Raw genomic sequence first — 25688 nt, 5'->3', positions numbered from 1 at the left:
GAAGTAACTGCCATAATATAATAGTGCAACTCACAGAATACCTATGGATTCTATTTTATAAGTATTCCTACAACTAAAGTAATTTTTAGATAGCAATTGAGAATTTGATATATAGGATTGAGCGATATGAATTTAGAGAAGCTAATCCACTTAACAAGGGGCCACAGAACATTCATTGAGTAAGAGAGCTAATGGCTCTCCTTGTCTTGGAATGACCTTTTGGTATGAATCTTTCCTGTTATACAAAATATGCACCCAAAAATCATGTAACAAAACCAAATATATATTTTAATTCTGTAATTATATAGGTTTATATTTTTATTCTCACAATAGAAGGAGGTATTGTCCAGACCCAACTTAACAGGTGTTTGTGTAATGAAGAAAAGCTCTTCTTTCCCTCAATAGTTTGATATGTAAGGGTGTAAAAGAATCCATAATAGTATTATGATTAATACATAATAGATTGAAAGGAAACAATAAGACCTGGGTAGCTATAAATAGTTAACTGCCCTTGGGGGCACAAAAAGGAAGTGCTTTGTAAGTAAGTGGAAAGTGCAAGGTAAATCCTTGATACTGAAGGAGAAATTATAAGACTGTTGATATACTGTGAAGCCTTTTGTCTTCACTTTCATTTATCATATGACAGAGAGGGGAATTCAACGGAGAAATAAAAAGAGGGAATTTGTATCATCAGAGTTATGAGTGAATTATGAAATTGGCACAAGCATCTTGAATATCTTTGCATTTGAAATGGAAAAAAACAGATTTATGCTAAGAAAGGTTAAAATAGTAAAAATTCAAAATTGTCTTAGTTGTAAAAATAAAAGTTCTCAAGACACAGATAGCCTAGATGAGAGGACTCGAGTAAGAGGTATGTTTTGAAGATAATATCCAACTTTAAAGCCTGAATTGGTGGAGATGAATAGAGATTTTTGGTGACAAGAACAAGAAGGAACAATGGGAAAAAGTTTGTTTTAGGCAACAGAACTTATGCTTACAGCTGAGTATCCAGTAAATTGTGTATCAAAAAGTCAAATGGAGGTCTTATCTTTGACAGTCTCAATGGGACAAGCTGACATTAACATCTGAGCTAACCATGCAAACTCTTCTATAGCTGAGAGAAATAAGACACAACTAGGAAACCATTCTTCCTAAACAGATCAGTGCCTAAAAACATTGTGTTTGGGTTCTGTTGGATTTGGGGTTTTTTTGTTTGTTTGTTTGTTTTTTTTTTTTCTGAAATGGCTGTAAGGAGAGATGTGGTTTACCAGTGCAAGTATAAGATACATAATCTGCAGATGCCTGAAGTTATGTGTGGTAAATTTTCAGCAAGAATACAGTGCTGGGATGTGTTACCATGTAATAATAGAAGGTAAATTTGTTTTCTATGGAGAGGTTTCATGAAATAAATAATTTAAACAGAAAATGTACAAGGCCAAGAGGACTCTGGTAACCATGGAGAAAATTGCCAAAGCTTTTGTGATCATATTTTTATGTTTAGGATAGACTAAAATAGTGATTCAGATGAGGTAAAAAGAAAGCTTAAAAAGGGTGGAATAGCAGAAGAAAAACAAAGATATAGAAGAAGAAATTTGGCTTATGTAAGCTAGGAAATGAAAGAAGAAAATTAAGCCAATTGTCTTAATATTAGAATATACGAAAGATACTAAGGTTTTTATTTTAATAGTTTCTGGAAATGTCGTAGTTCAGCCCCAATCAGGACCAGACTACGCAGTCTCTCACTCCCCCCACACTCCGAGAGAACAGGGAGAGAAAATGTAAGAAAAACGGCTCGAGGTTTGAGATAAGGGCAGGGAGAAATCCTTAAAGTTACCATCACGGGCAAAACAGACTCGACTTGGGGAAAACTATTCATTTATTACTAAAAACAGCAGGAGAATGAGACAGAGAACAAGATAACCTCCCCCCACTCCTCCCTCTTCCCAAGCTTAACATTATCTCTACTACCTTCCCCTCCCGAGCGGCACAGGGGGGAAGAGGGAATGGGGGTTGTGGTCAGCTCATCACATGTTGTTTCACGCCGCTGCTTCATGGTTGGGGGAAGAACTCCTCGCATTCCTCCCCTGCTCCATCGTGGGGTCCCACCCCTATGCCACAGTCCTTCGTGGAACTGCTCCGGCGTGGGTCATCTCTTCCACGGGTGCAGTCCCTCTAGAACAGCTGTCCCAGCAGGCCCTCCACGGGCCACAGCTGCCTTCAGGCATCCACCTCCCCCGGTATGGGGTCCTTCACAGGCTCCAAGTGGATCTCTTCTCCTCCGTGGACCTCCATGGGCTGCAGGGGGACAACCTCCTCCACCATGGTCTTCACCACAGGCTGCAGGGGAATCCTGGCCAGGAGCCGCATTACTCCTCCCCCTCCTTCTGAACTGACCTTGGTGTCTGCAACCGTTCCTCACAACAGGCTGGTAGATGTCTCTCAGGATCTTTTTTTACATCTCATCTCCTCTCCATTTCTTGCAGCCGGGCTGGGCCGAGTTGGGCCCAGTCGGCTGCCTGGCGAGAGGCCAGAGGGTGAGGCCTGCAAGGCCCATGAGGCCTGCGCCTCCCCCTCTGTGCCTCTGCCCCCGCTCAGCTTCTTGACATCTTCTCTTCTCTCTTTTTTTCCTGTTTTCCCCTTTTTAAATACGTTATCACAGAGGCGTTATCACGGAACATTCTGCTACCAATCGGCTCGGCCTTGGCCAGCAGCAGGTCCGCCCTAGGCCCGGCCGAGTCCACTGAACAAAGGGGAGCAACTTCTAGCAGTTTCCTACAGAAGCTACCACCTTAGGCCCCCCCTCACTAACAAAACCACGACAGGAAAATATATGGAAACCCAGTTAGGGGTAGACATTGTAATATTCTGTGCCTGCAGAAACTGAAGAGAAAGGACAACAAAAGAGTTGCTGGAGAGGAAAGCTGCTGAGTGCCTTTTTCTGTAGAAAATGGAGGAGACTTGAGCGTGTTTGTACCGTGTTGTGAAAGGGGACAAAGGGCGATAAACTCTGTGGGAGAATGGTTTGCAGAAAGTGGCAAGGCTCAGAATAACATCTGTTGTTGCTGCTGAGTTAGATGCAACCAGGCTGCTGAGCTAGATGCAACGTTGTTCTGACACAGTTGGATATTTCTTATGCTGTTAGAGTAAGATATGACTGAGAAGAGTGAAAATTAAAAGAGCTTTGTAGGGAAGAGTTTAGATTTGATGTGATAAACTACAATAGGAAATTTAAATCTAGTTTGATGTCAGAAAAGGCCTCTGACTTGTAGTTAGGGGGAACAGCAGCCACTGAGGTGAGGAGAGTCTGCAAACAAATTGTCAACCCAGCACAAACTTAGAATTACGTGTGGCAAGACAAAAGTTAACCATTGCTTGCTGGGTTACTGCATGAACATAGCTACCAATTTATTGGGCAACAGCTGAATAATGTGACATCATCATGGCTAAGACAGCTGCAGAACTGATTATCTATGGGTCACTCTTGGAGCTGTAATGCCAGGATGGAAAGCTGTTACCAAGGACTGAGTGATTTGAATCAGATTCAGAGCTAGCTCAATGAGGACAGTGAACCATCTGTCAGGAGAAACTGGGGAGGGACATAAAGCTGTAGGTCCCAGAAGGGGGAGAAAGTAGAAAGACTGTGCAAAGGCTGCAGTAGAGCAAGGAAGAGCAGGGAGAGTGAGCCTTGCAGACCCCAGGCTCTGAGCATCAACTGATACAGGAGTGGGTGAACACCTTCTCCTAGCAGCCTTTACACACCAGTAGGACACCTCAATGCCCTGTTGCCTGCGTATGGACTTACAGGGCCAACTGAGAGGTGCTGCAGACCTTCACAGGTCAGGGCAAAAACAGGAAACTAGAAGTGGTCATCCAAAGAGATCTGGGAGTGCCTGGAGTAACCACAACACTATGTTGTTAATACCATGATTATATGTTGATGAGTTCATTAGAGTTATCCACTACCAATTGTCATATCATACTTATATCACAATCACAGCCTGTGAAATTTAAAGAAAAATAGTTGATATAACTATACCTACTACTGCCATACTTGTATGTTCCAGTCTATATAAACTATTAAAATTAACTAGATGTATGCTTCATATATACAGATTTTTTTTTTTGTTCCTTAAACAACTGTAAACTTTTCCTCCCCACTATCAACATTAAGAGATGATGATAGAATCAAAATTGAGTTATTGAGACAAGCACGACACAGAGAGAGACCATTCTATGTCTCTGGATGAGAAATAGAGACGAAGAAAGCAAACTAAGGGGAATTATAATATCAACTGTTCTGTCTTTTTTTTTTTCTTTTTAACCACAAAAAAAAAAAATAGAGTGACCCTGTCTGCAGAAAAAAAAATGAAGGGAACACTAAATAAACAAAAGCAGCTTATGAACATAACTGGATGTTACAGATATTAAAGAGTATAACAGAACATATTTAAATTTGAAAAACTAAAATGCTTTACTAGGAATAAACCATACGTGAATTGAGTGTAAAGGAGCCATGCTCTTTAAAGAGAATATGATACGAGAGCAGGAGAAAGGAGAGACAAAGCTGACACTTGGGAAAGTATACCTTGCCATGAAATGGTTGTGACAATAAAGATGATTTTTTTTCAAGACTGAGGTTATAGAAGCTATATAAAGATTAGTGGTAAGATCAAGTTTCATTAAGGTTCTTGTGGCAGGTAGGATAAATGAAACACATTCTGAGGACAAAGAAACATGCAGTAAACATGAATCAGAGGTTATAATGAAAAGTGGGAAACAGAGAAGGAACAAGTGTGGTGGATGGAACTAGCAGAAATATAGGAAAGGCGTGATTATGATTGATGTGAGTGGCAATCATAATGACAGTTGATGTAAACATACATGCAATATGTAGCATAGTACATAGTTGTATTGCAATAGTTTAACTGCTCTTTGACCTGGTTTTAATTCCTTGGTCTCATGGATCTGTGAGGAACAAGATAAGGACCAAGCTATTAGCTTGTCTCAAATACCTTCTGTCTTCATTTAAAAAAAAATGACAATAATTTAAAAAATAGAGTAATAATGGTTCACCTAAGAAATATCCTTATCTAATGTATCATCAACAATTGTAGGATAAGCATTAGTAGCTTACTGGTGACCATCATCACTCTGAAATACAATTTGATACAGTTGATGGGCCCAGAAATTCTGGCTGACTTGGTCTGGCTGTAGGGCATTCTATAATACTAAGTTTCTATACAGACATATTTTTGAAAAGTTCAAGTGGAACATATTTGAATAATTTATATGATGAACATTTAAGTGTACAAAATATGTAACTATCTTCAGAGTACAGATATGTTAAGATTACAGTGCGCACTTACCTTATTTTCCAGTCAGCTTTCTGGAAAGGACATAAGATTCTGACTAAGCAAATACATTTAGTCAAGCTTGCTTTATTTCCTGTTCCTCCACTGTAGTCCACAGGTCTTCTAGCAGATTCTTAATTCAATAGAGTACATTTATTCCGGAAAGAGCCTCAAAGAACATATGAATACTGAAAGTTTTTTTTTCCTGATATGAAAGTTAGACAAAAAGACCAATGAATCAGCACAGTAGGTGTTTAAAAGGAGTGATGGCAAAATGCATTTTATATAACAAGTTATCATCATAAACAGTTTGTAATCTCAGCATTTTACCAACCCTGCAGTTATGTTTTATTATAGGCTTGACACCTCAAAAGATAAAGATAGTATGTACAAATTTGTTTAAACCCAGCTGTTTTAGAACTTTTTCCATTACCATTTTTTATTGATTTTTCTGTTAGCAAATGTTAAAAAAATAATAATAAGGTTGCAAAATTTTCCTTTGTCAGGGCAGAAGCAATATGTGTTAGAGTGAAAGGGATTGAGTGCTTAATCCCCACACTGGGAGAGGAAAGGTTAATGGGAGCCAGAAAAGCTTTCTCAGGAGCACAAGAATATGGACAGGTAATGAAAGTATTACTGTCTGCTGCTTTTGCATTCTTTTAAAAGTAGACAGGGAAGAAAAAAGAATGGACAAAGTCCAGGAGTAAGTATACACTTCAAGACAGACTGGAAACTTTGAAACATATTGGGAAAGGATTAGAAAATTAAACCTGGAGAAGGCTGAAAATGTTTCATTTCTGTTTACTACTCCCTGAAAAGTAAACATGCTACGGAAACCAAGGGACAGGACAAGATTCCTGAAAAAAAATTGTTTGACTAAAAGACAAGTTAGAAATTCAAATCAGGGACTTGGACTTAAGCTTCCTACAGTAAACACAAGGGATTTTCTATTCTGGTATAGGTATGTCTCATTCCTTCTTAAATGGTAAAATATATATATTAAAAATAGAGCAATTACCTGATATTGTGTCAGAGAATCATTCTTCTTTAGTGAGGTATCTTAGATGCCAAATTAAAAAGTCTCTCTCTTTTTCTTGCCCTATAAACTTAGGAATACAAACAGTTGTTAAAAATATTGGCCAACCTCCCCCTCCCATAGAAAGACTCCCTCAAAATCCACCAATGAACTGTGTGGGGAATAGCGTGAACTTGTGCTCTGGCAGACCCAGGTTGGGTCACATAAGACGTGCCAGGCAGAGTGAGATTTAATGTCTTCCTTGTTTCATCTGTGGTTGTTTGTTGGGGGTTTTTCCCCACCATGAAAGCCAAAACCAACCCCAAACCCACTTCTTTTGTTTTCTGAGATTGTTTGTAGTTGTCTATCTTTCTGGCTTTCACCAGAAATGCTGAAATGAGAAGACAAATTCTTCCTGGAAAGCCTATTAGTATTTGACACACTATGGCCCAGGGTTCCAGCGTGAGCCTTTGCTGGGATCTCCCCACTTCCCTCACACACAGGCACTCACACACACACCCACACAGGGCAGCACCCAAATGCCCTGCCAGCTCAAGCTCCATCTAGGCTATATCACTTGCAGTCTTTTAGAATATCATGTTACTGAATAATTCATTATGCAGTGGTGGCATACAGTAGATGTTTGTTGTCTTTCAAGATCCTTATTTCCAAGTCCCCTTTAAAAATACATCTCCTAAATAGGGCATGAACCCATATGAATTTAATTTGTTCTCCAGTTTTCAGATGCACTTAAGCACTGTATATTCTCTAACTCTCTCTAGCAGTCATCTTCAGGATATAAGCATCCTGTCAAACAGATAACACTTGCTGGTGGATGAACTATTGTAACCCTGATCGAAGGCTCTGTTACTTTTAAAGTTAAATTTCAAATCTTCATACTTAAGGCAAGGGTGCTATTGTTTTGGTTTTTTTTTCTAGAATAATTTCTGTATAATGTTTTTTTCAGCTCCTGTCTCAAGAATAAAATTTGCAATATATGCAGACTTTTTGTGACTTCTTAGTGAGGACTGTTGTATTTCTGTGGATAAAGATTCCTAAATGTACACATAAAAAACACATTTTCATGGAATCACATTGAAACTGTGATGGTGTTACTAAGAAATTGTTTTATCTTATAGAGTATTTAGTTTCTTCCATCTTTGATTTTTGAATGTATTGTACAGTCTAGTGTCTGAATAAGTTATTAAATCATTTGTTAAATAATTAGCCTTGAAAATTCTGAAGGAGTCATGACTATTGCAGTCAATGAAAGACTTTATTCTTTAGACTATGAACGGGAAAACTGACTAAATAATGTTACTTCTCAGCTCCCCTGCCCCCACTGCCATTGCAGCATTACACATCTGCTCTTGACTGAGCTCTTGACTGAGTGCTTTATTTAATTCATCAGGAAACTGCAAAAAAGCTCATCCAGGTTCATCAAGTTTTAAGGATAGTTTCTACTATACTTGAAGTCTTAAAATGTACGCTTGAATTTTCATCCCATTTTTGCAAAGCTAAGCATATAGCTTTTCGTAACATATGAGGAACACATTTATAGTTAAATAGTTGAAGTTAGCATTAAGTATAAATCTTTAATCATTTTCAAAAATATTTTTTTGGTTTGTAAAATACAATTATCATTGCTTTTGTGGTTTTCCTAGGTACTGATGTGCAGTGCTTGTCAAGCAATTCAGACTAAAATTGTAGCTGGCTGCAATAACCTTCAGAAATTGCAGCAAGAATAATTTTGGAGTAACATATTGTGATTCTTGAGGTGTCAGAATTGATCACTTGCTGAATAGATCCAATTTGGAACAAGTTATAAGCAGTCAGTTCTGTGACAATACAACTTGTAATGAGATAAGATCAAATCACATTTTCATTTTGGCATAAATTATTTATTGTATGTAGACAGGATTAAAAAATAAAACCCAGTCCACACTATTCCCCAAATTAAAAACTAAAATGATTTCATTTAGTTTAATTAAGTTATCTGAAATAATGATAATTTAGTGATATGCAGTGACATTAATAGTCACAGCTAGTGACAACAGGGATATTGAATAAGTCAATGTAGATAATTAAATTTTCAAAAATACATTGTAAGATGAAACTGTGTTTCAAATACCTTCTTTCATTTGGTTTTGAGATGTTTCACTGTTTTGAAATACTGCTTTAAAGTATATTTTTCCTATTTAATGTCTTCATTTTTGTTAAGATTTCGAATTGAGTGCCAGAGTGCATGGACCCTGTCCATTCATTGTCCAGCACAAGTATTACAATGAATTTGGAGAAAAATAATTTAGAATGCTAAGATCACTGAGCAGTCTTTTCTTCTGATAGTGTGATACAGGTCTCACTGGAGATGTGGGTAGTCACTGCCACTCTGAGTAGAAACGTGATGAAAGTCAGAGAGATGTGGCTGCTGGGGAAGTGGGTTGGAGGGAAGGCGGTAATTCTCTTTGTCAGTAAGAGTACCATATAAGGCAATCTTTCAGATATTTTCTCTTGTAAGTCAGAGGTTTTGACCTTTTTTCTTCTCATATGTGGCTTGTCTACATCAGTCCAGTAGTTTAATTTATGTATTCAGAAAACTATTTGGTTTTGGGGAACTGATGTTATGTATGACTTATAACATTCATACCTCTAGTACAGCACTCACTGTGTAAGCAATCAATGCCATTTCAAAATATCACATTTGATAAATCACTCTTCTTCTTCTTTTTCAACAAAAAGGGCTGTTAGAGACTTGTAAAACCAGGGTAGAATATACTATCAGCTTCAACATAACTGTCTGTTGGATTAACCTAAGGGTTTTAGATGAGGCGGAGGGAAGATTTAGATACTACATTAAAATAGTCTCTATGGAAATAAGGGAGGGAAAGTGGTTTAAAGTATTATGTGCTAGCTTTTAGATCAGTATTGCTTATTATTTTTCTGTGTGCCTATACCAGTATGCACAAAAAAGATATCATGATTATAGATACAGTGCAAAATATTCAAAATAATATTAAAGGTGTTTCTATTTATTTATTTATTTATTTAAAATGATAGTTTAACAATGTACTGTGGAAACCAATTAATATGCACTACAGTTTAAATATATTCCAATTAAAAGAGTGGTTTTAGAAGCAATTTTCTCTGTTTTTCACATGTTAGACTATGGTATTTGTTATACATTTTTAAACTATCATCTGCAGCTCAGATTTAAATAGCTGTTAGTTATTTATAAGTGACTAGTTTTGTTTCTATTTATTCTATTCTTTTGTTCTATCACAATTTGTTTATATTTTTTTATTTTTCTCCTTTTTTTTTTAATTAACTCTTAAGTTTGGTATTTTTTTGGAAACAAACGTATATCATAGAATCATAGAATCACTGAATCATAGAATCATACAACAGTTAGGGCTGGTAGGGACCTTTAAAGGTCATCTAGTCTAAACCCCCTGCAAGGAGCAGGGACATCTCCAACTAGATCAGGTTGTTCAGAGCCCCGTCCAATCTGGCCTTGAATGTTTCCAGGGATGGGGCATCTACCACCTCTCTGGGCATCCTGTGCCAGTGTTTCACCACCCTCATTGTAAAAAAAAAAAAAAAGTCTTCCTTACGTCTAATCTAAATCTACTTCTTTTAGTTTAAAACTGTTACCTCTTCTCCTATTGCAACAAGTCCTGGTAAAAAGTCTGTCCTAATCTTTCTTATAAGCCCCCTTGAGGAACTGGAAGATCTCAATAAGGTTTCCCCGGAGCCTTCTCTTCTCCAGGCTGAACAACCCCAGCTCTCTCAGCCTGTCCTCACAGGAGAGGTTCTCCAGCCCTCTGATCATCTTCATGGCCCTCCTCTGGATCCTCTCCAACAAGTCCATGTCCTTCTTATGTTGGGGGCTCCAGAGCTGGATGCAGTGCTTCAGGTGGGGTCTCACTAGAGTGAAGCAGAGGGGCAGAATCACCTCCCTTGACCTGCTGGCCATGCTTCTTCTGATGCAGCCCAGAATGCGGTTGGCTTTCTGGGTTGCAAGTGCACATTGGTGGCTCATGTTGAGCTTCTCATCCACCAGTACCCTCAAATCCTTCTCCTAAGGACTGCTCTCAATCCATTCTCCAGCCAGCCTGTATTTGTGCCTGGAATTGCCATGACCCACATGCAGGACCTTGCACTTGGCCTGGTTGAACTTTTTGAGGTTTGCATGGACCTACTTCTCCAGCCTGTCAAGGTCCCTCTGGATGGCATCCCTCCCCTCCAGCATGTCGATAGCACCACACAGCTCGGTGTGGCTGGTGAACTTGCTGAGAGTGCACTCCATCCCACTGTCTATGTCACCAACAAAGCTGTTAAACAGGGCTGGTCCCAAAACCAACTCCTGAGGAACGCCACACGTCACTGATCTCCACCTGGACACTGAGCCGTTGACCACCACTCTCTGAGTGCAGCCATCCAGCCAATTCCTTATCCACTGAGTGGTTCATCTATCAAACCTATGTCTCTCCAGTTTAGAGGCAAGGATGTCGTGTGGGACAGTGTCACATGCTTTGCACAAATCCAGGTAGATGACGTCAGTTGGTTGTCCCCTGTCCACTGATGCTGTAACACCACCGTAGAAGGCCACGAAATTGGTCAGGCATGATCTGCCCTTAGTGAAGCCATGTTGGCTGTCACCAATCACCTTCTTATATTCCATGTGCTTTAGCTTGGTTTCCAGGAGAATCTGCTCAATGACCTTGCCAGGCACAGAGGTGAGACTGATGAGCCTGCAGTTCCCTGGGTCTTCTTTGTTCGAAGGTTTAAAAATGGGGGTTATGTTTCCCCTTTTCCAATTGGTGGGAACCTGAGCAGACTACCGTGGCTTCTCAAATATGATGGCCAGCGGCTTGGCAACTTCATCCTCCAGTTCCCTCAGGACCCGCAGATGCATCTCATCATGTCCCATGGACTTGTGCACCTTCAGGTTCCTTAGGTGGTCCCAAACCTGCTCTTCTCCTACAGTGAGCAGTTCTTCATTCTTCCAGTCTCTGCCTTTGCCTTCTGCGACTTGAGTGATGTGGCTAGAGCCCTCGCCGGTGAAGACTGAGACAAAAAAAAGTTATTGAGTATCTCAGCCTTCTCCATGTCCCAGGTAAACAGGTCTCCCATTTCCTTCTGGAGAGGGCCCACATTCTCCCTGCTCTTCCTGTTATCCCTAACATGCCTAAAGAAGCTTTTCTTGTTGCCCTTTATGTCCCTGGTCAGATTTAATTCTGTCAGGGCTTTAGCCTTCCTTACCTGATCCCTGGCCGCTCGGACAATCTCTCTGTATTCCTCCCAGGCTACCTGTCCTTGCTTCCACCTCTGTAGGCTTCCTTTGTGTTTTTCAGTTGTTCCAGGAGCTCCTTGTTCATCCATACAGGTCTCCTGGCATTTTTGCCTGACTTCCTCTTCATTGGGATGCATCGCTCCTGAGCTTGGAGGAGGTGTTCCTTGACTATTAACCAACTTTCTTGGACTCCTCTTCGCTCCAGGGCTGTATCTCATGGTACTTTGCCCAGCAGATCCCTGAAGAGGCCAAAGTCTGCTCTCTTGAAGTCCAGGGCAGAGAGCTTGCTGCATGCCCTTCTTGTTGCCCAAAGGATCTCGAACTCCACCATCTCATGGTCATTGCAGCCAAGGCTGCCCTTGAGCTCCACATTCCCATCAGCCCCTCCTTGTTGGTGAGAACAAGGTCCAGCATAACAGCTCTCCTCCTCGGCTCCTCTGTCACTTGCAGGAGGAAGTTATCATCCACACACTCCAGGAACTTCTAGGATTGCCTGTGCCCTGCTGTGTTGTCCTTCCAACAGATATAGAGATGGCTGAATTCCCCCATGAGGACCAGGGCTTGTGACTGTGAAGCTGCTCCTATCTGCCTATAGAGGGCCTCACCTACTTGGTCTTCTGGTCAGGTGGCCTGCAGCAGACCCCTACTGTAATGTGTCTGCTTTCCCTTTAATCCTGACCTATATCACTGCAATACTGTTACACAATAAACATAGTGAATTAAAATTATGTATTTTATTCTAGTGAAACGTAAAGCTAGCCAAAAATCTATCATTGTAAAGTTGCTTGATTGTTTTTTGAATTGAAAATAGAAATTCACACATGGATCATTCACTAAGTATGCATTGAACTAAAAGTGTCATGTAAATACAAACACTGTAGTGGATTTCCATATTTAGACTACAGTACCTAAAATTTTTCGTGACTCCTTATGGTCTGTGTAAGTCTGAAGAAGCGGAGACACTGTGATTAGCCCAGTTTCACAATATATGGCCATTACTGTTTTTATATTGGCATTGTTGAACAGTGATTGATCAAGCACTAACAATCATACAGAATTATGACAAAAATGTCCAACACATCTTAGTTCAAGTAAGCCAAAAGAGGATTCTGATGTTATCTACCTAGTTTAAATGCTACACTGATGAGAAAAAGATTACAAAAAATACCTGAGGAGCTTTGATTTTAAGTAGTCTTTCAACAAATATCAGTTCTCAGATTACATTGCACAATGTTAATGCACTGTAGCTGTAAAAGCTGTAAATGAGCATTCAATTTATGGAATTAGAATAGGGCTAATCTGAAGGGGTTTAGTTTATTTTATTTTTTTAAAGGCAGCCATGTATGAACACAAAACACAACCCTGAAATGTGTGTCTATGTGTGTATGTCAGGTCTTCAGCACCAGCTGTTTTATTTAACAGCTTTTCTCCTATCCATCTGTAGTACTTGCCATGCTACAGATGTAATTAGTGCTTCTTTATTTTTGTTTAACATATATAAATTACACATCATTTTTTTTCATGATAATGTAAATACATTAGGGAAAATATCTATAGTCTCTAAGATTTTGATTGAGTTACTTATCTGTCAAAAGTTAGACCAAACTATGCAGACTGAAAGTAGTCATGGAATATTTGGTTATATTTCAGATACATACCAGCAAATTGAAAATTCACATCCAGACAAATCCAGATTCTTCTATTAGAAAAAAAAAAAAAAAGAAAGGGTTTAAATAAGGCCATGATGTGCACAAACCCTTCCATTTACCATATACACAGAAATTAAACTATTACAAGCAAATCCACTCTAACATCAATTGTCTACCACACATAATAGCTGTATCTAACACTTCATTTTATCTTTTTTTAAGATATTTTCATTGGAAACACTTGAAAATGCACTTAGTTTATGGCTCATAGTATCATTTATCCCCTTTTCTGAATTCTAGGCACAGCATCAGTCTGGAAATACAAAACACTTTCTTCCAAGTCATCCCCTGCATACAGAATGTTTTTCCTAAGCTAATTTACTTGAGTGTGCTTCTATTTAACACCCAATTCTTCAAGGTTGCATTAATGACAATAAATGCATCCTTACATATAACAATGATTTTAGTATTTGCTGATTATCTCTGTGCTCTTATCTATTACACTGCAACGTTTTCCCCAAGCCCATATTACACTTGTTCCTCTGCATAAATTCCTAGTAGGAGTGATCTGTCTTGTATTTCTACATCACGGTATACTTGCCAAATTCCTGTTTGTATAGAAAAGAATGAATTATACAAATTAAATTAAGAATGAATTATAAAATCCCAAGAAGTTTTCAATGTAACCTTCAGGAAATGTTGAAAGGACACAATTGTATATAATACTAATTGGAGAGTTGGATATTTAGCACTAACACTCTTTTAGGAATGTATGCCTCTAGTAGCTAATTTATTTTTTTCCCCATTTGTATTTAAAATGTATATACAATTGAGAAAACAAACTACTGAGATCTGATATTCATATATTAGTATAAATATTTGCAATATCAAATATTGCTAAAATTTCTGAGAAAATAAATAATCACTACTATAAATGCAACAGAGTTTTATTTGTGTATGTTGTCAGGTGTCTTTGCTCTTGCCTTTTTTCTTCTAAAATTCTGTATGGAAATTAAAATTATTAGAAGTTTTGTGACTTGTCGCAAATGAAACAAGAATGACAGTTGATTGCAAAAGGTAATTGCACTGGTGGCATTCAGGCTTTACATTAATCTAAGCAGTTTGTATTTATATTTATTATATCAAGTTGCTAATACTTGTATTGAATCATATTGTGCAGATTAGTTGTCTAAGGAATAAAATAAGCATGTTCTCAGGTTTGCACAATATTTCTATATTTGTGTTACAATTGTTTCCTCAATAGTTAAAATGTGATTAAATTTTAGTACAGCATGGATTGTAAATGGGCCAGTGATCGGAAGTATAGCATCCTATGTTGACATGAAGTGACTATGAAGTGCATAGAAAAAGATTTAATAGTCAGCATAAAGACAAAATCAATTTTTAATGAGAAGTTAACATTTAGAATGAGTTTTCTCTTGTTGTTGCTGTTATTAACAAACATATATCTCTTTTAAATACTTTAGTCTTACTTGAGATTCTATTGTGTGCACACTGTTGGCTGATTTAATGAGTCATGAAACTCTTCAAAAGGAAAGCAGGGTTAATATAATAAAAACAACTTCAGTAAATCATTAATATCATGAGACATTTGTACTTATGGTTAATGTCTTTGTAGGACAAGGAAACAGTACCGATATAAATAAAGATACTAAGGTTATAAGACTTTTATCGAGTAAATATTTCCATAATTTTAAATCCTCACAGTGAAAATCTAGAAACAGTTTTATTTTGTCTTCTATTTATAGTTTTACTCTAATATACTTAGATTGAGCTACACCGTATACTATACTTGTGTTCTGAAAAAAATCCACAGAAAAATAGGTAAGATAAAATATTAGCTTTAATACTCAGTTACATAGTATTTCAAAAAAGACAAGCCAAAAGAACAACGTGGAATATAAGCTCAGACTTTTTATTTAGCATGTAAATTACAGTGGATGGGTGTGTATTTTCACATCTGTCAAAAAAACTGAGGAGCTACTGGTGGCTTTGCTGTGGTACTAGCAGCAGGCAAAGCAGAGGAAGCGGCCAAGCTGCAGCGGGGGCAACCACCAGCACAGCTCAGGGTCATAGGGAGCAGGATATCCACCCCCCAGGTATCAGGAGGAGTTTCCTTGGAGTAAGACAGAAATATGGGTCTTTCTGCCATGCAGAAAGGCATAGGGGTATGAAAACTGCTTGTTGCAACTCTGTCTTCTCTAATGAGTTTAAGTTTCTATTTGAAAAAACCTAAAACGTCTAGTTTTAATCTAATAAAACAAAGCACTTATGAGTGTAAAAATTGGAGGGTTGGACAGAGGATTTGGGAGTCATGTAATTGTTTTTTTTCAGAGCTTAACGTATTTGGGTCCAGTCATTTAAGATAACCTTTTTATTTGTTATTTAAAATTTTTGGTTAGAATAGATATAGTTCTCATCTTTGTGTTTTTAAATTGAAATATTTTCGGATTTGCTGGTTGTACATCATTATAAATGGCCGTGTCATTACATTTGTACTGGCACACATAATTAAAAACTATATTCTCTGTCTGGTAAATAAGTAAACTTATTTTGCGACTAGCTTGGTAATTTCTGAACCTCAGGGTTCAGAGGGGGTATAGATTATAGGTCTAGCATATACCAAATTTATTTGGTATCACTTTTTTAAATGATCATTTTTTAAAACCTCTCTTAATTGGCAGAGAAAATTTTATGTAACAGCAGTGGCATGGAGAATAAAGTGAAGCCAAGGTCTATCAAAACATTGAATTCCCACAATATATATGAATTTTTGAATGGAAAGAATAGCAATTAGAACTTTTTTTAAAAAATACCATTTAAATTAGGATTTATTTTTTTTTAATGTGTGCAGAAGATAGTTTTTATTTCAAGTGGAAAGAAATACAGTGAAGTTTCATGGTCTGTATTATACAAGAGGTTTTATTCTGTGTAAAGATTTTGAAAGGATAGTTGCGTTTTGGACATACTGAATTTTTGCTTCTGGAAGTTGTGCTATTCAGTGTTCTCCTTGCATCTTAGCAACACAATGTCATACTCTGCTCCATCTGAAATACAAAGGTTGCCCCCTGCAGTCATGGGGCTTTGTGTGGCTCAAGAGTTTGATTATTACAGGAGAATGCAGCAGAAGGTTACAAGGGGAGAGACGATAGCTGCCATGGGAAGGCAACTACTACAGATGGCTTTAGATATCAGAACAGATAGAGCTGATCTCTCAGTTCATCTGGGAGAAAGTGTACAGAAGGAGGGATAATGTGTTCTCATGGTTGCTAAGCAGATGGTCTTTTGCATTTTGTGCTAATTATGGCTTTTATTCTAGATGGGTGCTTTTGTACCTGAGTGTGCTGAGCTGGAGTAATCAAGCCTCATGGCACAAAATACGTGGTCTGCTCAGGCAGGTGTGAAGTCTTTGCCAGGCCTGAGCTGTTGATTTGCTCTCTTTGATACTTGAGTAGCCTTTATCAGTGCAGAACTGAGAAGCAAAAACCTGAACTTAAACTGAAGATGTCACAGAGCAGGTGTAGCCATAACCATCTTTGAAAGTTAGGCCATTGCCATAGGTGTTTTATTTTTTTTTTCCTCAGTCAGTAGACACTTCTTTAAAGGAATACAAGATCAAAATCATCTGTAGAGAAGATTATTTTGGTTGTAGCTTTTAGTGTTATGCCGTCTGCAGTTGTTAAATATTGCAGGCAGTGAAATTTCTTTCGTTCTTCCTGCAGGGATTTATTTTTTTTCACAGCATTTTATTCTCATCAGCTTCAATATTCGCAGTGGAAAAGCAAGCCAAAAGTGGAAATAATCTTGTTGAGTATGTAAAATCTGTACATACAGGAACAGACCATCTTCCTTCATCATAGGAACAGTTCTCAAATTAATGTGCAGAAAGATACCTTCTGGAGATATACATCAGTCAACTGTTTGAGTTATTTAATGGGGAGCAGTTTTGCTTTTTTAAAAATTGATTTCAAATGTGTAATGGGCTCAATCAAAAAAGTAACATATTCTCTTGAGAAAGACATTTTGGTAACAGTGGTCTGATCCCAAAAGATAATTCCCCCCACCCCAAAATAAAGTGAATGGTTAATATCTATTGTTTTAACCTTCTGCAAATTTTAAATCTACAGAATTTAAACTGTATTTGTAAAGGCACTGTTGCAAAAGATTAAAAGGGCCTCTGAATGATATTTTGAGTTAATAAATGATAAACTGAGAGTAAATTAAAATTATAGTAACTATTGTACATCCCAAACCAGAGGAAAAATAAAATAGTCCCATCACTGTATTTAGTGTTGATACTCTTGTATACATTTAAATCTTTATAGGCAATTTTGTATTGATTTATATTTTTATCTTGTTGTAAATAAGCCTAAGTTGGGGAAGTGAAACTTCTATTGTAATATTGTAACTTTAATATTTACTAGTTTATTTGGAAGGCAATAGTTACTCTCATTCTCTCAACATACAAGATTGAGGGAGGCTGTTAGTGTAACTGGGCTTGTCAACTTTCCGTCACAATTATTGATTGTGTTTTAACAAAATGTTTTCCTGATTTTCCGCTGGATCAGCAAAATGTTAGTCTGCTGTTGCTGTGGAGTCTTCTCTTATGAAGAAGCTGGAACACTGACAAAACTTTTAAATATAATTCCAATGTCTCTGTCAAAAGTTATTTTATTCTTTAGTCATTTTTCTCCCCATTTCATCAATGAGCACGTGTGTATTAATGAAACAGAATATGGTGAACTTAAGTATGCAACAATCTCTGTATGTGTGCATGATATATAATTGATACATAGATGACTCTCTAAATAGCATAACCTGTAAATATTAGGATGCTAAATTCTTGTTAAATATTCTTTTAAACTAATCTTAAGCATTTGACTCTTCTTTAAGCTTGCCTAGAGTACTTGATTTCTTCCATTAGCTCATCAGAACCTAGGTAAGATACATGATTTGCTGATTTATTGGAAAACCATTTGTAGCCCAGCTCCTGACGATTTCTTCCCCTAGACATCTCTGGCAGCTCTACTCTCCTGCTGTATCAGGGCAAAGCTCAGTGAGTGAGGCTCAGGGTCCTGCTTGTGTTCCTCTGAGTGCACTCTGCCCAGGGGAGACCAGCTCCACCCTGCAGGCCTCCAAGTCTGTGATACTGCTATGACTTGCTTTCATTTGGGTTTCCCACTGGGGTTTTATAGCTGCATCTTTTATTGTTAGTAGGAATTTCCAGAACTTCAGAACTCTCACTTAGTGGCATATAAAATCAGTGGGATAGAGTGCATCCTCAGCAAGTTCGCTGACAACACCAAGCTGTGTTGTGCGGTCAGCACGCTGGAGGGAAGGGATGCCATCCAGAGGCACCTTAACAGACTTGAGGGGTGGGGCCATTCAAATCTCATGAAGATCAACGAGGCCAAGTGCAAGGTCCCGCACATGGGTCAAGGCAATCCCAAGCACAAATACAGGCTGGGCGGGGAATGGATTGAGAGCAGCCCTGAGGAGAAGGACTTGGGGGTACTGGTGGATGAGAAGCTCAACATGAGTCACCTATGTGCGCTTCAGTCTAAAAAGCCAACCACATCCTGGGCTGCATCAGAAGAAAAGCAGCCAACAGGTCGAGGGAGATGATTCTCCCTCTCTACTCTGCTCTCATGAGACCCCACCTGGAGTACTGTGTCCAGCTCTGGAGCCCCCAACATAAGAAGGATGGGGACCTGCTGGAATGAGTCCAGAGGAAGTCACAAAGATGATCAGAGGGCTGGAGCACCTCACCTATGAGGGAGGACAGGCTGAGAGAGTTGGGGTTGTTCAGCCTGGAGAAGAAGAGTCTCTGGGGCAGCTTATGATGCCTTTCAGTACCTAAAGTGGGCTTGTAAGACAGGGAGAAACTTTTTAGCAGGGCCTATTGTGATAGGACAAGGAGTAATGGTTTTAAAATAGAAGGAGGTAGATTCAGACCTGATATAAGGAAGAGATTTTTACAATAAGAGTGGTGAAACACTGCAACACTTTGCCCAGAGAGGTGGTAGATGCCCCCTCCCTGGAAACATTCAAGGCCAGGCTGGATGAGGTTCTGAGCAACCTGATCTGGTTGGACATGTCCCTGCTCCTTGCAGGGGGTTTAGACTAGATGACCTTTAAAGGTCCCTTTCAACCCAAACTATTCTATCATTCTATGATTCTATGAGATTTGGCTGCTCTTTTAAAATTCTTAATACAGTTTAAAGCTGATATGCTGCCCATGCAGCTTTATGTTGCATAATATCTGCATAATTTTACACATTTTACACAATTCTTGCACTTGTTTTTTGTTTTTCAACACACAAAGTTTGCATCCAGCTGTGAAGTTTGCTGTGCATTGAACCTGGCAGGTAATTCTCTAATTCCAACTCTAAAAATTTTTACCCACCTCACATGCATTGGTCTGTACTAAGTTAAACTCATAATTCTTGTTTCCTGGAAAGAAAACATCCAGAAAACTCTCCCCAAGGATTAAACTATCAGATTTGTTTACCTCTTCACAGAAACACTGTATAGAACTTTTAAGTAAATTAATGTGAAATTAATCCCTAGTCTGTTATCTTATATACTATATATACACTTTATATTTTATATATTTTATTTATATTATATTTTGTATTTTTATATGTATATATATATTCTGTTTGTGTATATCACTGGTGGCATAGAGAGACTGGAAAGCGTGCTACATCTCCAGTAGCCACTTTTACAAGCTATGGAGAATAAGAAGATCCTGGCTTTCTTTGTCATTCTCAGGGGATTTATATGCCAGCAGAATATGACTGAATGAGGTGCTGCTCTTTTACCACTCAAGGACTTAAGGATCTGTCTGTAAAGCTTTTGAAATGGATGAACTGAATTTTTGTATTCTGCTTTCAGTCCAAAGACAAGGAAAAAAATAAGGATTAGCAGCTGTAAAGATAGATGAGAAACGGACTAAAAAGAGTTAGCAGAGTTTTGAAAATAAAATAAGTCAAAGTCACTCAAATTTACACAAGGTTGGTGGGAGAGGGATTAATTAATTAATTCATTAAATTAATTAATTAATTGCAGACTTGTGGCATCCAGAGTTGAGATTGATGTGGCCAGTAGATTAGTCTTACTCAGGATTCTGAGCCCTAGATGCCTCTTAAATCCAGACAACGGAATATTCCTGGAGGACAGAGCAAAGTTCTGGAAGTCAATAGCACGTTGAAGAGCAGTTACTACTATGTCTACAGACAGAAATGCCTGTACATGAATGCCTATAGACAGACTCCTGCCTGGAGTGACATAAACTCTTTCCTTCCTGTTAACATTTCCAGTTCTAGTTTTGATGTCTTTATTTGTAACCCCACTTGGCTTTTATTTCACATTATCTTGAAATAAATCTTTTGAGGTAGAAGCACTAGAGGGCAGACAGAAACAAAAACACAAACTGGAAGGTGTACCAGTGTATTGAACATAAACAGATCTGAAGAAAAAGTGAGGGTCAACTTGGTTTCGGTTGTGCCTCAGCTTCTTCGTTTTACTTTAACCATATACACCTTTGAATCGCTATAAAATCAAGCAATGAAGAAAGGAGATAAAGGAATGTCCATGCTAACAGCACTGTATGTGCAGGGTTGTGCTGCTTATTTAAATATGTGGAGCTGCAAAAATTATCATTGAAAATACTTTCACCATCAAACAAGTCCATAGTGTATCTGACTGTAATCCAGTTAGGTAAGAAGCTAATTGCTTTCCTGGATTACTGTCTTGTCGTCATCATATGGTCATCTTGTGGTCACCGGCTGGAGTGTGTGGAGCTCCACCAGGGGATGGAGGAGGAGCTGACAGAGAGCTTATGGGTCAAGATTAGAGGATGGGGACGGACAGGAGACGTTACGGTAGGGGTCTGTTACAGGCCGCCTGGCCAGGAAGACAGAGCAGATGAAGTGCTCTATAGGCAGATAGGAGAGCCTCACGGTCACAGGCCCTGGTCCTCATGGGGGACTTCAGCCATCCTGACATCTGTTGGAGAGACAACACGGCAGGGCACAGGCAGTCCAGGAGGTTCCTGGAATGCGTGGATGACAACTTCCTCCTGCAGGCGATAGAGGAGCCGACAAGGAGGGGTGCCATGCTCGACCTTGTGCTCACCAACAGGGAGGGGCTGGTGGGGGATGTGAAACTAAAGGACAGCCTTGGCTGCAGCGACCGTGACATGGTGGAGTTCAAGATCCACGGGGCAGCAAGGAAACTACATGGCAAGCTCTCTGCCCTAGACTTCAGGAAGGCGGACTTCGGCCTCTTCAGGGACCTGATGGGCCAAGTGCCATGGGAGGCAGCCCTGGAGGGAAGAGGGGCCCAGGAAAGTTGGTCCATATTCAAGGAGCACCTCCTCCAAGCTCAGCAGAGGTGCATCCCGATGAAAAACAGGTCGGGCAAAAAGGCCAGGAGGCAGGCGTGGATGAGCAAGGAGCTCCTGGACCAACTGAAAGTAAAAAAGGAAGCCTATAGAGGGTGGAAGTGGGGACAAGTAGCCTGGGAGGACTACAAAGAGGCTGCGCGAGTGGCCAGGCATAAGGTAAGGAAGGCCAAAGCCCTGGCAGAACTGAATCTGGCCAGGGATATAAAATGTAACAGGAAGAGCTTTTATAGTAGGGGACAAAAGAAAGTCCAGGGAAAATGTAGGCCCCCTCCAGAAGGGAACTGGTGTCCTGGTTACCCAGGACATGGAGAAGGCTGAGGTTCTCAATGACTTTTTTGCCTCAGTCTTCACCGACAAGAGTTCCTGTCCCACTGCCCAAGCTGTAGAAGGTGCAAGCAGGGACTGCGAGAACGAAGAACTGCCCATTGTACTCGAAGAGCAGGTTCGGGATCATCTGAGGAACCTGAAGGTGCACAAGTCCATGGGTCCTGATGAGATCCATCCGCGGGTCCTGAGGGAACTGGCGGATGAAGTTGCCAAGCCACTGGCTATCGTATTTGAGAAGTCGTGGCGGTCTGGTGAGGTCCCCGATGACTGGAAGAGAGGGAACATAACCCCCATTTTTAAAAAGGGGAATAAGGAAGACCCAGGTAACTACAGGCCGGTCAGCCTCACCTCTGTGCCTGGCAAGGTCATGGAGCAGATTCTCCTGGAAACCATGCTAAGGCACATGGAGAGCAAGGAGGTGGCTCGTGACAGCCAACATGGCTTCACCAAGGGCAGATTGTGCCTGACCAATTTGGTGGCCTTCTATGACGGGGTGACGGCATCGGTGGACAAGGGACAAGCAACTGACATCATCTACCTGGACTTGTGCAAAGCTTTTGACACTGTCCCGCATGACATCCTTCTCTCTAAACTAGAGAGACATGGGTTTGATGGACGGACCACTCGGTGGATAAGGAGTTGGCTGGATGGCCGCACTCAGAGAGTGGTGGTCAATGGCTCGATGTCCAGGTGGAGACCGGTCACGAGTGGCGTCCCTCAGGGGTCCATGTTGGGCCCGGCCCTGTTCAACATCTTTGTCAGCGACATGGACGGTGGGATAGAGTGCACCCTCAGCAAGTTCGCCGACGACACCAAGTTGTGTGGTGCCGTCGACACGCTGGAAGGGAGGGATGCCATCCAGAGGGACCTTGACAGGCTGGAGAGGTGGGCCTGTGCCGACCTCATGAAGTTCAACCAGGCCAAGTGCAAGGTCCTGCACCTGGGTCATGGCAATCCCAGGCACAAATACAGGCTGGGCGGGGAATGGATTGAGAGCAGCCCTGAGGAGAAGGACTTGGGAGTGCTGGTGGATGAGAAGCTTAACATGAGCAGGCAATGCGCCCTTGCGGCCCAGAAGGCCAACTGCATCCTGGGCTGCATCAAGAGAAGCGTGGCCGGCAGATCGAGGGAGGTGATTCTCCCCCTCTACTCTGCCCTGGTGAGACCCCACCTGGAGTACTGTGTCCAGTTCTGGAGTCCCCAACACAAGAAGGACATGGACCAGTTGGAGAAGGTCCAGAGGAGGGCCACAAAGATGATAAAAGGGCTGGAGCACCTCTCTTATGAGGACAGGCTGAGAGAGTTGGGGCTGTTCAGCCTGGAGAAGAGGAGGCTCCAGGGAGACCTGATAGCGGTCTTCCAGTACCTCAAGGGGGCCTACAAGAAAGATGGGGAAAGGCTGTTTAGTAGGGCCTGTTGCAATAGGACGAGAGGTAATGGTTTTAAAATAGAGGGGGGTAGATTTAGATTGGAAATTAGGAAAAAAATTTTTATGATGCGAGTTCTAGAACACTGGAACAGGTTGCCCAGAAAGGTGGTGGAGGCCCCATCTCTGGAAACGTTCAAGGCCAGGCTGGATGAGGCTCTGAGCAACCTGACCTAGTTAGGGATGTCCCTGCTCCTTGCAGGTGGGTTGGACTAGATGACCTTTGAAGGTCCCTTCCAACCCTAACCATTCTATGATTCTATGATTCTATAAACAACATGAATGGCCACAGCAGCTCAGAGATATTATGGATTTCTGATGTATATCTTTAGGATCACACTTTGTTTCACCAGATAGGCAAGCAAACAGTCAATTGATGACCATGTGGTACCTTTTGTGATAAATAAAACCAATTATAGACTTATTTTTCTATTAGATTAGGAAGACTGAGAGTTCAAAATTCATACCTGAAGAGCATGAATGGTGCGAGATATTCAGTGTGTGTAAATTGATCTAGCTCACCTAACCCACCATTATTCCACTGAGGTTATGTGGACAGAGATGCTCTGTTAAATGTCTGTTAAAATGAAACCTCTGCCATAATGCTGTACTACAAAGACAGGGATATGAAAATGTTGTGGAATGCTGTGGGTGTCGGTCTCTTTTCCCAGGTAACAAGTGATAAGACGAGAGGAAACAGCCTCAAGTTGTGCCTGAGGAGGTTTAGATTGGTTATTAGAATTTTTTTTTTTTTTTCCACAATGGTTATCAAGCATTGGAACAGGCTGCCCAGGGAAATGATGGAGTGACCCTCCATGGAGGTATTTAAAAGATGAGTAGATGTGGTGCTTAGGGACATGGTTTAGTGGCACTTGGCAGGTTAGGTTTGCAGTTGGACTTAATGATCTTAAAGGTCTTTTCCAACCTAAATCATTCTATGAAATCTGTTATTTTTCATGCTATATTGTCTTGGGTTTTTTTCTGGTTTAAAAATCAGTTACATGACAGCATTTGAAAAACTCTACATTTTAGTCTAATTTTATTGTCATTTTCACACAAATTTTCACTAAGTTGAACTGAATTTTAGATTCATTAGTGTTTTGCTGTTTTGTTTTTCTCCAAATCAACCTACTTGATAAACCTGGTTTAATTACAAAACTCAGCATCTAATAGCTTTATATGTTGTGTACATCTCTATTTTTTATATCAAACATTAAGTGTATCACTATATCCAATTTTGATTTCCACATTTCAAGTGTGTAGAAAAAAAGAGAGTTGAGCTGCAAAATTGTTGAACATCTGATTAAAGGAAAAAAAAAATACTTGGGATGGTTAAAGGAACTCATTCCCTTTAGGGATCGTATGCCTAAGAGATTCTTAAAAAGTGAGAGAGGGATCAGTCATTCTAATTTTCCACTGAAGACACTGAAGAAGTAATATGGTTGAGCTGCAGCTCAAATGTTAGATTTAATATTAAGAATGTCTTCATAACAATGAGAAAACTTCAGCAATAGATCATGTTGCCAAGTGTCACATTCCGATTTCAGACGAGAGGAAGGACCCCTTGCGTTCTAGCCGACCTCAGACAAGTCTGGGAGGCTAGGGGCGGCTGGACCAACCTCTCACACACTGGAGTGTGGTTTTGTTCGTATTCTCGGGAACAGAATTAAGACTCAAAACGGAGTCAAGTGCCAGGTAACTTTATTTACCCGAGAAAAAGTACGCAAATACAAGAGAAAAAAGAGAAAGAAAGGAAAGAGAGAGAAAAGAAAAGAGTTTCAGTTGCAATAGCTACCACCACAGGGCTGCGGCGTCCCGACAGTCCAGTTCACTTGGTGGGGGAACGTTCCGTCCGATGTTGATTCTGTCGATGTTGATTTCCGTTGATGTGTTGTTTCCTTGATGTTTTTTCCCCTTGATGTTTGTTCCCCTTTTCATGTTGGTTGTTTTTGTCCTTTTATTGCTCGTTTTGTTGCATATTCATTGTATTCCAAGAGCTGGTTTGCCTAGCCACACCCCTCACCTGGCGGTGATATGCATGCCCAATTACCGTCTCTGGGCCCCTCTGTTTTTTTCTTCTGGCCTCGGGTTTGGGCTCATGCTGGGAGGTAGGGCTAGATTTCTCAGAATCAGCTCTGCATTCAGGACCACAGGACAACAGGAGTTGGCTTGCAAGATAACGGGAATTGGCTTGCA

General features: G+C 40.1%; 1 protein-coding gene and 1 pseudogene across 1 annotated transcript in view; one reads left to right on the top strand and one right to left on the bottom strand.

Moving 5' to 3' along the window:
- IL1RAPL1 (interleukin 1 receptor accessory protein like 1) overlaps positions 1-25688 on the top strand; it is a 774364-nt gene that overhangs the window by 506480 nt on the left and 242196 nt on the right. The window lies entirely within an intron of this gene.
- On the bottom strand, positions 9791-10405 carry LOC147602274 (uncharacterized; annotated as a pseudogene).

Source organism: Chlamydotis macqueenii, chromosome 1 (assembly GCF_036417535.1).
Source record: "Chlamydotis macqueenii isolate bChlMac1 chromosome 1, bChlMac1.mat, whole genome shotgun sequence".
In the NCBI taxonomy this organism is placed as follows: Eukaryota; Metazoa; Chordata; class Aves; order Otidiformes; family Otididae; genus Chlamydotis; species Chlamydotis macqueenii.
Note: the sequence above shows the minus strand (reverse complement) of the source record. Positions and strands in the feature narration are given on the sequence as shown.